Source organism: Seriola aureovittata, chromosome 15, assembly GCF_021018895.1.
Source record: "Seriola aureovittata isolate HTS-2021-v1 ecotype China chromosome 15, ASM2101889v1, whole genome shotgun sequence".
Taxonomy (NCBI): Eukaryota; Metazoa; Chordata; class Actinopteri; order Carangiformes; family Carangidae; genus Seriola; species Seriola aureovittata.
This window is the reverse complement of record NC_079378.1, coordinates 26,351,274-26,364,572: the sequence shown is the minus strand read 5'-3', so window position 1 is coordinate 26,364,572 and position 13,299 is coordinate 26,351,274. Positions and strand designations below refer to the sequence as shown.

Genomic DNA, 13,299 nt, shown 5'->3' with positions numbered 1-13,299 from the left:
ATGTTATCAGTTTATCTTGTATATTCCAAACTTTAGCTAGGTAGTTGATGTAGGCCATTATCAAAATGAATGGGCCATGGTGGGAGTAGAATACGCAACACTTGCGCGTAAAACCAAATTAAACAAATGAACTTAAGGTTTTATTTCTATCTTTCTTTATTGAAACAAAGAAAGAGAAGGAAGACCAAAGGGGTGGCGACAACTGTCAAGCCCCATCCCCCCCGGCTACACACACCCCAAGGATAAAACAGCAGGATCCTCCAGGGCAAGCTCTCTTCTTACAATCTTAATTCTTACTGTCACTCTTATGTCTCGTCTTGCGCAATAGCTCATGTTTGTTTCTAGCCTAAACTTTACTTGTTACATTGGTACCAACCTCGTGTTCTTTGTCCTAAATTTTCTTATACTTTTGTGCGCGATTTTTGTTTTACTATTTCAGCAAGCCAAGCCTTCCAAATTGAATCACACACAGGTGTGTATAAGTAATTTTGTCGTTTCCTTTTTTCGACAAATCCAACATTTGTCTAGAAGACTTTGAAGGTTTTGCGTCGTTTGGCCAACACCAACTCCTTCCAACTTATCTGGCAAATTAAATTAGATACTAGCGTTTATTCCGCCGTCAACCTCCAGCCCTCCGGCTACACGCCACACCAGGACCGGCTGACCAGATCTCGAAAGTGCCTACGGAAGAAAGTCTGCTGGCAGACTGCGCCGACGCTGATCCACCGAGACATCGGCAGAGCCCGTCACCCCTGGCAACGGCCGTCATCTCTGAGAGAAACCCACTTGGAGCGTGGCGTCCCCGTCGCCTAGCAACCAAACTCTAGGGCTCCAGCCAGGATCTCAACAGCACGCCGCAACTCAAAGTAGGCAACTCCATCCTTTGCTCCGAACTGGGTTGATGTCGGAATAATACTAGTCCCGACTTGATAATTTCCTACTGTTACGAATAAATGCTATACACGTAACTAAATCCATTCTCTTTCACCATCGCCCAAATTACTGCTAGTTCAGCTAGTAGATATAGGTATTGTTAGTTATAGATTCATGTCATTATCCTTGTTCATTGAACTGTGTTTAGTTAGTCAATAAATATTATCAACGTGACCCAGTCGTTGGCCTGTGTTATGCCCCAGTCTAGGGGGAACCTAGGACACAACATGAATTAGCCCCATCTTCCCCAAGTCCCAAGTAGCCACCACAAAGATTCGTTGAATATAAAGAAAATGATTTATTAACATAAAAGTTTCTTTTGATCATATAGGAAATAAATATTTAGGTTAGGCTTCAGGGTGGACTAAGGCCAACATAATAAACATAATCGCTCTGTCTTGAAAATAAACAACTAAGCTCACCAAGGGAAAACAAATAACAATCAACTCACCTCCCTAACTAAATAAACAGGAAAAAACACCATAGAACACCATGCGATGAATACTAACGGGTTGTGATCTGTATATACTTGGACAGGCTGTGAACTAGATCCGAGATAAACCTCAAAGTACTGCAAGGCAAGTAGTAGGGCGAGAGCTTCCTTCTCAACAGTGCTGTAATTAAGCTGATGCTTATTAACTTCCTGGAAAAGTAGCAAACAGATTGGTCAATGGCCTGATTATCCTCTTGCAAGAGGACAGCACCCGCGCCGCACGCGCGGGCGTCAACCTCTAGTTTAAAGGGTCGCGTAAAGCAGGGTGCAGCAAGGACGGGTGCGCTACACAGTAACGCCTTGGCAGACTCAAAGGCAGCCTGACAAGCGGGGGACCACCCAAAAGGTTTCAAGGGACTTACGAGGCCGGTGAGAGGAGCCACCACAGCAGAAAAGTTTTTACAAAATCCACGATAATATCCACACATTCCAAGAAAACGGCGCAGCGCTTTCTTGGATTGTGGGACCGGAAAATCAATAATAGCCTGCACTTTTTCAGCCAACGGACGCACCTGCCCCTGACCTACCTGCTTACCCAGATAGGTAACAGTGGCTTTGCCAAACTCACACTTCGCAAGGTTAAGTGTGAGAGAGGCCTCACGAAGACGGCTGAATATGAGAGACAGTGTATCAAGATGGTCAGACCAGGTGGAGGAGTAGGCAACTACATCATCTAAATAAGCTTCGCAATGTTCGACTCCAGATAACACCCTCTGCATTAACCGCTGGAAAGTGGCGGGAGCGTTGCGCAATCCGAAGGGCATAACGGTGTAATGGAGGAAGGTGTCGGGTGTGACAAAAGCGGATATTTCTGAGGCGCGTGGTGTTAAAGGAACCTGCCAGTAACCTTTTAACAGGTCCAGCTTTGTCACATATTTTGCAGAGCCTACACGATCTATACAGTCCTCCATTCTGGGGAGTGGAAAAGAGTCGGGTTTTGTGACTGAATTTACTTTTCTGTAGTCGTTACAAAAACGAGAGGTGTTGTCAGGTTTTGGAACCAAAACACGGGGAGCTCCACGCACTCGTACTGGGGACAGCTAATCCATGCTCAACCAGATAGCTCACCTCCTGCTGCATCAGGGCCTGTTTAGCTGGATTTACTCTGTACGCGTGTTGCTTAACTGGTTTGTGGCCCTCCACGTCGGTGTCATGGTGCAGGACAGACGTTTGACTGGGATGGTCAGAGAAAAGTAACAGGTTATCCTCAATCAAAGCGGTAATATCTACATGGGCCGAATCAGACAAGTGAGACAAAAAACCCTCTAAATTGCTCAGTACCTCTGAATTCCTCAAACGAGCGGCCGGCATCAAACCACTTTTCTCTGCCAACCCATCATTAGCAAGCTGGTACTGAGGAGGAGCGGACACAGACATCACAGATGCAGCAGGGGACGGCGGAGAATCACTCACTCTGGAAAAGTAACCTTTCAGCATGTTAATATGGCATACTCTGGATTTTTTTTTCCGGTCTGGTGTGTGAACAACATAGTTGGTGTCACTAATTTTTCTCTCGACCGTATATGGACCTGAAAACTGAGACTGCAAACTGGACCCAGGTAACGGAAGCAGCACCAAAACTTTTTCCCCTGGTTGGAATACACGGAGGACAGACCTCTTATCATAACGACGCTTCATGCTAGCTTGACTCTGTGCCAAATTGTCACGGGCTAACTGACACACATGATTAAGATGCTCACGAAAAGAACTGACATAATCCAGTACAGTATGCTCATTTTTGGCGACTCTGACAGCCACTTCTCTTTGAGGAGCCGAAGGGGACCACGCACAGTATGGCACGGCAAATAACAGAAGAGGGAGGCCCTCATCCCACTCTCTGTTAGACTCGAGGCAGTATTTGCGCATCATGGATTTTAATGTCTGGTGGAACCTCTCAAGTGCGCCTTGGGACTCTGGATGGTAAGAACTTGATGTTACATGTTTAACTTTTAGCTCTTTCATTACCTGTGCAAACAGTTTGGACATGAAATTTGTGCCTTGGTCACTCTGAACAATCTTGGGCAAACCAAAAGTTGAAAAGAATTTAATGAGCGCTTTCACAACCGGCTTTGCTTTGAGAGTGCGCAGTGGGATGGCCTCAGGGTACCGTGTTGCAGCGCACATCACAGTCAAAATATACTGATGTCCGGACTTAGTTTTTGGTAATGGACTGACACAATCTATCAACACGCATTCAAACGGCTCTCCGAGCACCGGGATCGGGTGCAGGGGGGCCAGAGGAACAGGTTGATTGGGCTTTCCCACAATTTGACAGGTATGACACGTGCGGTAATATTTCGCTACGTCGGTCTTTAACCCGGGCCAAAAGAAATTGCGCAACACACGATGGTATGTCTTTTTAACACCAAGGTGGCCAGCTAAGCTGGAGTCATCTGCAAGACTCAAAATTTGCGCGCGATAGTCTGTGGGCACAACCACCTGATTAACAACGCGTATCTCGCTGGAGTCGGGACTCCACCGTCTCATCAAGACACCGTTGTCCAGAAAAAACACACACAGCTTGCTGTCATCCTCGGCGGCTGCAACAGAGAACAGACACGAAGTTAGAGACGGAACATTTTTCTGTGCATTTATCAACATTTCACGGGTCACATTCAAACTCAGGTCTGCGTCAGCAGGAAGGAAATCACACTTGTTGACACACTCAGTAACACATTTCGGTACCTTTTCACAATCGGAAGTGGGGGACACTGAAAAGGAGGGCGCACCCTCATCTAATGCAGCCAAAAACGAGTCAGACAGATCCACAACTTCACCCAATTTTCTAGCCTGTGCGCGCGTAATGGCACACTCAGGAAACACATTCGGGACATATACCACAGGAGAAACAGAGGGAGGGCAGCAAGCAGACACAACAGACAGTGGATCATTAATGACTTCGGGCAGAGGAAACACATTTCCTCCAGCCAAATCATTGCCTAAAATAAATGAAATGCCACTGATCGGAAAACCGTGGGAGCATGGCAACTTTCACATGTCCCGACACGAGCGGTGAATGCAAGTGGACCATGTGAAGTGGGGCGTTGAGTTCGCTCATCTCAATTCCCCACACTAGCAGATCAGAAAAGCACGAAGTTTCATCGCAGAGTGGCAGTACACTAGCTAGCATGAACAAATGAAAAGCGGCTGTATCTCGGAGGATAGTCACCGGCACTTTACCTGATTCCTCACCGGTTATAGAAACAAACCCGAGAGAAATGAACGGCTTGAACTGAGGGTCAACCTCCATGTTTACCTCTAGTTCGGGTAAAGTGTCTTTTATAGGTGGGGACGCAGAGTTTATAAAACCCACACCTGCGGGAGGTTTATCATTTTTGTTTTGTCCCTTTTTCCTAAGCGTCGGACAGGCCGCGATCAGATGGCCTGGCTCATGGCAGTAAAAACACTTGCGGATCTCACCTGCAGCTGGTAACGTGCTTTTACGCATCAGCTTTGGGGATCGGTTTCTGCGCTCAAATGTCGCATGTGAAACGCGAGGTGCCGGCATGGAAAAAACACTTTTGTGTGTCAGAATGAACTCGTCAGCCAGCACGGCTGCTTTTGTCACAGACGATTCTTTTTGTTCATTCAAATAGACAACAATTCGTTCCGGCAAACACTTTTTAAACTCCTCGAGAAGAATGAGCTCTCTCATCTCCGTCATGGTTTTAATATTACAGGCTTGGCACCATCTGTCAAACAAAACGCTCTTGTCACGCACAAACTCAACGTAAGTCTGGTTGGCAGTTTCTTCACTGTTTCAAAATTTTTGGCGGTATGCTTCGGGGACCAGCTCATAAGCCTGCAACACAGTCTTTTTCAAGATGTTGTAGTCAAGACTATCTTCAATAGACAGACTGGCACAGACCTCTTGGGCTTTCCCCACTAACTTACACTGGAGGAGAAGGGACCAGAACTCTGTGGGCCAACTCAGGGCAGCAGCTATCCGCTCGAAAGCGCTGAAATACGAATCCACTTCGGACTCACGAAACGGAGGGACTAAAGCAATGTGCTTAGTGATATTAAAAACAGGAGCAGAAACAGAGCTGTGGCCAGAAAGAGGCACCGGGGTGGAGGCTACAGGGGCTCCTTTTTCCAAGCCGAGAGCCCGGATGCGCAGATGCATGGCTTGTACCTCTAGCTGTTTATTTCAGGTCTCTGCCTCCTTTATTTGGAGTGCTAGGCGGAGATCCTCTGTGGTCACGTTACCTACAAGAGGATCCGCCCGTGATCGGCCCAAGCTCCACACCAGCAGCGAGCGTGCCAGCAACCTCCGCCACTTTCACCTCAGCCACCGGTGTGTCACCCGCAGCAGCATCAGCCGCATCAACAGCTGGTTTGGGTAAGACGCCCTGCTCCACCAACTCTGCACACAGCAACAGCTTAAGCTCCTCCTTCCTAGCACCATATGACACATGCACATTATAACAATTTGCTACAATCAAAAGGTCTGCTTTTCTACATTTATCAATTTTCGCCAAAGATGGACTGGTCACAAAATCATCCAACGAAAACTCCATAATTCCCCCACACACCAAAATAAAACTACCAACCAGAAAAACTACTCACCGAAACTCACCCGGACACAAAGCGCGACAAGAAGACGGACGAGCCCCCAATTCATGTTATGCCCCAGTCTAGGGGGGCCCATGGACACAACATGGATTAGCCCCATCTTCCCCAAGTCCCAAGTAATTCCTCATGGCGCGGCTGCGGCACACACCTATTTGCAAACAAATGAGAAAACAGGAACACAGGGCACACACACATATATACAACAAACCACCTACAATAGACCGCGGTCATAACACCAAGCAATGGCTATGTGAGAAATAAGATTGAATAATGGATTCGCAGTGTATTTTGGAACTTTGGACAAAACCACGCCACCTGCTTTCCCCTTCTGAAAGATGAGATTCCTCTCTCAGAAAGAAAGAGCACTGAAAAATTAAATAAATACTTAAAAAACGTGAAATCAAATTACTTTCCTCTTAGTGTGTTGTGGATTTAATAGATTGGTTTTGGTTTTGAGCAAGGATATTCTTCAGGGTTTCGTTATAAAGTTCAGTGCCATGTCTTTAACACTGTTTGATAAAGGCATTTCTTGAAGTGTAGGTGCAAACTAAAGGGCTGTCACTGCACAATTTGGTATTTTACAGAGCAGAAAATTTCAATTTGAGGAAACAAATTAAATCATCTTGACAAAAACTAAATAAACAAATTAGCAATTTAATTAGGAAGAGAAGAGATGAACACTAGGAAAAGAAGAACATTTATCAAGCTCTTGTAGTGTATTATCCACTTCAATTCTCCTTTATCTTAATAGTCTAAATGGTTGTATGTTCTTCCTTTATGTATGTCTTATTCTAAAGTTCAAGAAGGGTGCCAGCTAAGATGTTGTTGAAAGGTTTTTCCTTGAGCCATTCATTATAAGTTGAAGTTAAGGAATGTGCATTAAGGGGCAAAACTGTTCACACATCAGTTTTCTGTTAACCATGATACGGGAGACTCAGGATGTGGGGGTTAAAGGTCAAAGACCAGAGGCCTGAGACCAGATGTGGTCAACCTCTCTGGTTGTGTGTAGAACAGGTCTCCAATTCCTGGTTCATCCTTTCTGCTTGGGGGTGGTAACCAGACGAGAGGCTGACTGAGGCACCCAACAAAGTACAGAATGCCTTCCAGAACTGTGAGATGAACTGGGGGCCCCTGGTTGAACACAACATTCCTAGGGAATCCATGTATATGAAAAACATCACCTCTGCCATCGCCTTGGCAGGGGGTAACTTGGGCAATGGAATGAAATGCACAATTTTGGAGAAACGACCCACCACCCTGAGAATGGTGGTGTTACCCTCAGAAGGTGGAAGTCCCGTAACAAGGTCCAGGGAAATGTCTGACCAGGTCTGATGTGGAACATGCACTTTTGTTCCAGGAACACACAGGAAGGCTGCCACATATTTCGAAACCTGCATCTCCATGGCTGGCCACTAGAAGATGACTCCTAATCCCAGGATAACAGGAGACAAGAAAGGTGTGTACCCAGTGGATAACCTGAGAAGAGACGGACATTGGTACAAACAACCGTTTTAGGTGGGACAACCGTCCAAAGGAGAGGAGAGAACCTCCTGCCTGACCTTGTCCTCAATATCCCACATAACTGCACCCACCACACAGGAGGCGGGCAGAATGTCAGAGAATGACAGAGTCAATAGAGGAGTCATTGTTAAACTGACAGGGCAAGGCATCAGGCTAACATTTTTGGAGCCAGGGTGATAAGATAAAGCAAACTTGAATCTTTTAAAAAACAGAGCCCACCTGGATTGTTGAGAATTCAATCTTGTGCATATATATTCCAGATTCTGTCCACACCAAAAAACTTTGCGAAAAGGGCATTTTTTCCTGCAACCTGAAAAGATTCTAATATAGTGTTCTGATTAATTTAAACTTAAGTATACATATCACATTTAACTGGGAAATAGAAAAAGAGGGTGTGTTGCTATTTTTCAATTATCTTATATCCAGAGTTCCAAGGATCAACTCTGCATGAAAGTAGCAGACAAAACAGTGGCTTTAAAAAGCTTCACCCCATGAATCACGAGTTTATATCATAACACATGTCTACTGTTTTGTCATACTCACCTCTTGAAGAGTAGAATAGCAATGACTATGACGATGATGAGAATGACAGCCAGGACTGGACCCATCACACACGGCATCTCTGGGTCCTCAGTTTGTCGGGTCATCCCATGGTGGAGCTTCACCATGATGGGCTCGGAGAACGGGCTAGCCGCAAAAGTTGTGTGCTGCAAATGACCAGAAGATGATCCAGTGCCAGGTCAGTCACTGAGTTATACACAAGAGAACATCTTTGATAAAGGCCCTATTCAAACATGGATTACCTATTTTAGGTTGACATGCTGTTGAGTTAAAATAATCCTGTGTCATCTAGTTCTCATCCAGCTAATTTAGTTATTTGAAAGCAGTTTTAAGTTTGGTAGGTGATGTGAACATGTATGTCTCGATTACTGTGTTTATTGATTTCCAACAGCAATGTATAATAAATTATATAAATGTTCTTGTCAGTGAAAATACGTATTATTTACCTGAAGAGTAGAAACACATGGCATTTTGAGATGCCATGATTATATGTACATATATCTAATACTGTAAATTTGGATGGATGGGATTCAGTATCCTTCTGAATAATAAGAATTGCTTTAATCTGACTGTAACTTCCCCACTTTCAAATATAACGGTTGCCATATTTGAAAGTTAATTTATAATACTGAAAAACTGATGATGACACAGATATGGGAAACTTATTTCATACGCATCCTGCTGCTTCGAGTGTAAACATGAGAAGACAAGAGCTTCTAGATTAGAGCAGTGCAGAAAAGTGATCCAGTAAGCATGTGGTAAATAAAACATCCATACTTTTCTTGTGGAAGATCCATACTATCACTCTCCCTGGGTGCTCTCACACTCATCATCCTACGATCATAAATATCATCTTTCCCAAGTCATTCGCCATGAGAGTGACATCACTTGGTATGCAGGAATGACACTTGCTACAGCTGTTCATTATCACTAATTTAGTTTCCAAAAATAATTATTTACGGTTTATGTCAATAGAAACTGGAAACACAAAGCAATTTTTAGGAAGTGGGTTAGTCCAGCATCACTGCATATTATTTTTGTGTCTCACATGAAAGATGGCTTCAGCCTTAAATATCATAGTTGGACTGTTGGGAGTCCACATTCTACCAGATCAAGTTACACCATTGGTCGGCCAGCTGAGTATTGGAGTTTCTCATGTGGTTGTTGTGCTTTCAAAACAATTTAGGGGGAAGAGGCAGTAAGCAGCAGTGCCAGTTTAGCACCTTTGTTGCTAGATTTACTAACTTTTCAGATCCCTTTTGCAAATTTTTACAAGTTAATATTGCTGAAATCACAGTTCAGCCATTATCTGTATGTGTATAGTGATTTTGTCAGATCACGTTGTGGTTATAAAATTAGGATTTTAGCAGTGCAAAGCAGCAGCTGGGAAATGGCTTGGAGGTTAGTGCTGGGTTGCTGCATTTCACTCACTATTTCATACTTGTTCTGTTGGACAACAGACACAAAAATTTAAATGAGAACAAGCTTTATTGGAAATTCAGCTGTGTTAAAATGCTGTATGTGAGCATAAAGAGTATGAGAGAATCAAACAGAGAAAGGGCTGAAACCAGCTGATACTAGACAGAAAGCTAAATACTAGGTTTTGACCTAGTCTTGTTTGTATTATTTTTGCTTAAATACACAAATACACATTTCTTTTTATTTTGTGGTAAATTAACACTCATGAACACCTTATTATACAGTTTAGTGTGCTTTGACACTCATTATTTCCATTATCCCCTGTAGCGTTAACGCTATATTTAATGATTTACTCTCGTTGAAATGGGGCACCAGTCCTCTAGGAGGACAACAATGAATTACTTCATTGCCAAATTTATCAATCTCATATCGGAAGCCATGACTTCTCGATTCAATGGATCTCCAGTCTCTACGTCAAAAGAATACGACAGGACAACAACTGGGTGTAAATAAATGAGTTTATTTAACTAAACTACTATGTACAGAGTAAATGCAAGGTGTAATAATCATAAAGATGAAAATAATAATGAAATGAGCAGTGTGATGAGTTGGTAATGGTGGGAGAGAATATGTTATGGCTATACACTATGACTATACAGCTAATGATACTACATCTACGAATTAGGTCTGATGATTAAATATTGCTATATTTCGACATCAACCCAGTCACGTGCAGAGTGTTAAGACCGGCCTACTGTGAGTTGCGCTGTAGCTGACCCTCGGCTGGAACCCAGGTGGCTGTGGTTGCCGTGGTAACCCTGGAGACGCGGGATCGAGGTGGATTCTCCTGGAGGCCGTGTCCCGTTATCACGATGACGGAATCTCCCTGTGTCTCAGCAGTTCAGCTGTGGTGGAGTTTGCCAGGAGACTTTCTGTCTCGGGCTCTCTTGATTTCTGTTCGGCTTCTCTGCAGGCGGTCGTGCAGATGTTATCTGCTGGTGTCTCTTGCGGGTTGATGCGAAATAAACTCTAATGCTCTTCACTTTGGTTGGGTAACTTAGAGGAAACTGGCGTTGACCAGATTACTCTAAAGTTGTCACAATCTTCAAAAAGGAAAACTTGATGATGATTAAAAGTTACAAAATGCAAAGATACAAAGTGCTTTGGTTCAGTTGGTCTTGACTTGGCTTATAAAAATAAAAGATTGCGCATGTAGACAAAAATCATGTTACTTGGAGCTGGTGGCAAAGAAAAATAAAAGACGCGGAAAGTGCAAAAATGACTAAGAGCCATGAGTTTGTGGCGAGCAGCTTAGAGCTAAGAGTTTACATGGCTACAGAGCCGAGCTTTGAGCCGGGACTCTGAGCTTTGAGCAAAGATCTCAGCTTCTAGTTTCTGCATCGTTTCTCGCTTCTCGCATGTTCTTGTCGTCCTGACTTAGGCTTAGGCCTGGTTTTGGCTTCTTTGGCTTAGGATAGGCAATAGGCATAGGCCTTTTTTTTTTTTTTGGCAATGTGTGAATGGTTCATGACTGTTTTATCCCCTGGGGGCTGGCGCATGTTTCATGGGCGTCACCCATCTTCTCCTGTGTTTCCACTTGGAGAAGAGAGTAATTTTCCACTGAACTTTTAGAATAATTTAAATCTAGAGTTTACTTATAAACTCGCACATCCTTCTTCCACCATGACCACAAAACATTAAATGGAATAACATAAAACTACTTGCACTAATAATAGCAGAGAGGAGTAATAGGAGTGTTGATTTCATATTACATCCTTCAAACCTGGAATTAATTATGATACAAGTGGTTAATTGATCAAACAACAATATAAACATTTCCCAAAGCTAATAATCTATACATATGGATTACACAGCAGTTCTTCGACTGTAATAATAATAATATGCACATTCTGGATGTCATGTAGTGTGTTACCTTGTGTGAAGGATGCTGACAGTATGGTCACATGAAGGACCTTGTCTTAAAATCTACATGTTACATTTCAAACATTCTATGGGATAGAAGCTCGGGATTAAACTATTACATAGGAACATCTCATGAGTTAGAGAACAGTTAGATATTTAATTTTACATTCATCCTTTGATCTGTGTCTGTGAAGAGTGTTCTGCTGGTCACTACCCAGGATTGGAATGTGGGTTGTAGTTTATGACTCTTATCTCGAGAGGGACAGAGGAAGAGAGGTTGGTGTGTGTGTGCGTGTGTGTGTGTGTGTTCATGCATGGCACAGACAGGCCAGGATTCACACCTTAGTGTTAATCAGTCCTTTTTGTTGTTAATTGTCCTATACAAGAAACAATCAAATATCACTTCTCCAGTTATCTGGTGTCCATTGGTTGATCCTCTGGAGCTGACCCTTTGATCTTTGGTCTGGTTCTGTGTCGTTCAGCCATGCTAACAGCATGGTCTGTTTGTGGAAGAGGGGTCCTTTGTCTCTGTTTCCTATCAATCTGATAGTTTGATGGTGGAAAGAGTCGCAAAGTGTCAATTGTGAGTCCGTAACTCTGCATGTCCTTATAATGAACTTCCTTAATGGCTTGTGACTGATGCCAGGCCACGTATGTACGCTACACCCCTATTTTTTATATATATAAAAAAAAAATACTGTGCATGTGTAACTAGTGTGAGTAATTTTCATCAATATCAGAACAGTGAGTAGGTACCATTTGACAGGCAGCATGCTGCCCGCTTACCTTCCCACAGCCAACCAGTCTCTGCAACCAGAATTGCAACCAAATATCTTATTTACTTGACAGCCTGGCACTTACTGTCAGCACAGAAGATGTCAGGAAAGTACTCCAGGATGTTAACCCCAGGAAAGCAAATGGTCCTAATGCCATCCTGGGGAGGGCACTCAGAGACTGTACAGATCAGCTGGCAGAGGTATTCAGCAAAATCTTCAATCTCTTTCTTTCCACATGCACCATTTCCAAATGCCTTAAATCTGCCACCAATGTGGCTGTCCCGAAGCAAACATCTATTAGTTGCCTGAATGACTTCAGACCAGTGGCTTTCACCGCCACTGTAATGAAGTGCTTTAAGAGGCTGGTCCTGAGGCACATCAAATCAGCACTTCCACCAGCCCTGGATCAACACCAGTTTGCCTACAGAGCCAACAGGTCAACGGAGGATGCCATCAACACAGCCCTGCACATTGCATTGTCCCATCTGGAACATCCTGGCACATATGTTAGGATGTTGTTTTTGGACTTCAGGAAATAGGGTGTAGAACCTGCTCACATCAGAGGAGACACAGTGGAGAGAGTATCTTCCCTCAGATTCCTAGGCACACACGTCTCACAGGACCTCACATGGACCCTAAACATCACAGCTCTGGTGAAGAAACCACAGAAGTGGCTGTATTTTCTCAGGACACTGAGGAGAGCCAACCTGTCCCAGCAGCTGCTTCTGTCTTTCTATCGCAGCAACATTGAAAGTATCCTCTACTATGGCATAGTGGTATGGCTTGCCAGCTGCACTTCAGCTGACAGGAAAGCTCTTCACAGAATCAGGAAACTAGCACAACAAATCACTGGCACTCAGTTACCATTACTTGAGGACATTTACAGAACCTGCTGCCTTCTATGGGCCTGGGTGAGATTCATCTCACCCAGGTCACCACCTTTCCACCCTGCTGCCCTCTGGAAGGAGATACAGATCCTTAAGATCTCACACTTCTAGATTCCTGGCAAGTTTTTACCCAAGTGCTATCAGAGTAATTAATGGCTGAACATCAGGCAACCATATCCTTTGAATAATAACCATATCCTGTGAGTGTGCA

At 43.9% G+C, this 13,299-nt stretch overlaps 1 pseudogene; it reads right to left on the bottom strand.

Moving 5' to 3' along the window:
- The window catches only part of LOC130182836 (receptor-type tyrosine-protein phosphatase F-like), a 58,810-nt pseudogene that overhangs the window by 26,032 nt on the left and 19,479 nt on the right, over positions 1–13,299 (bottom strand).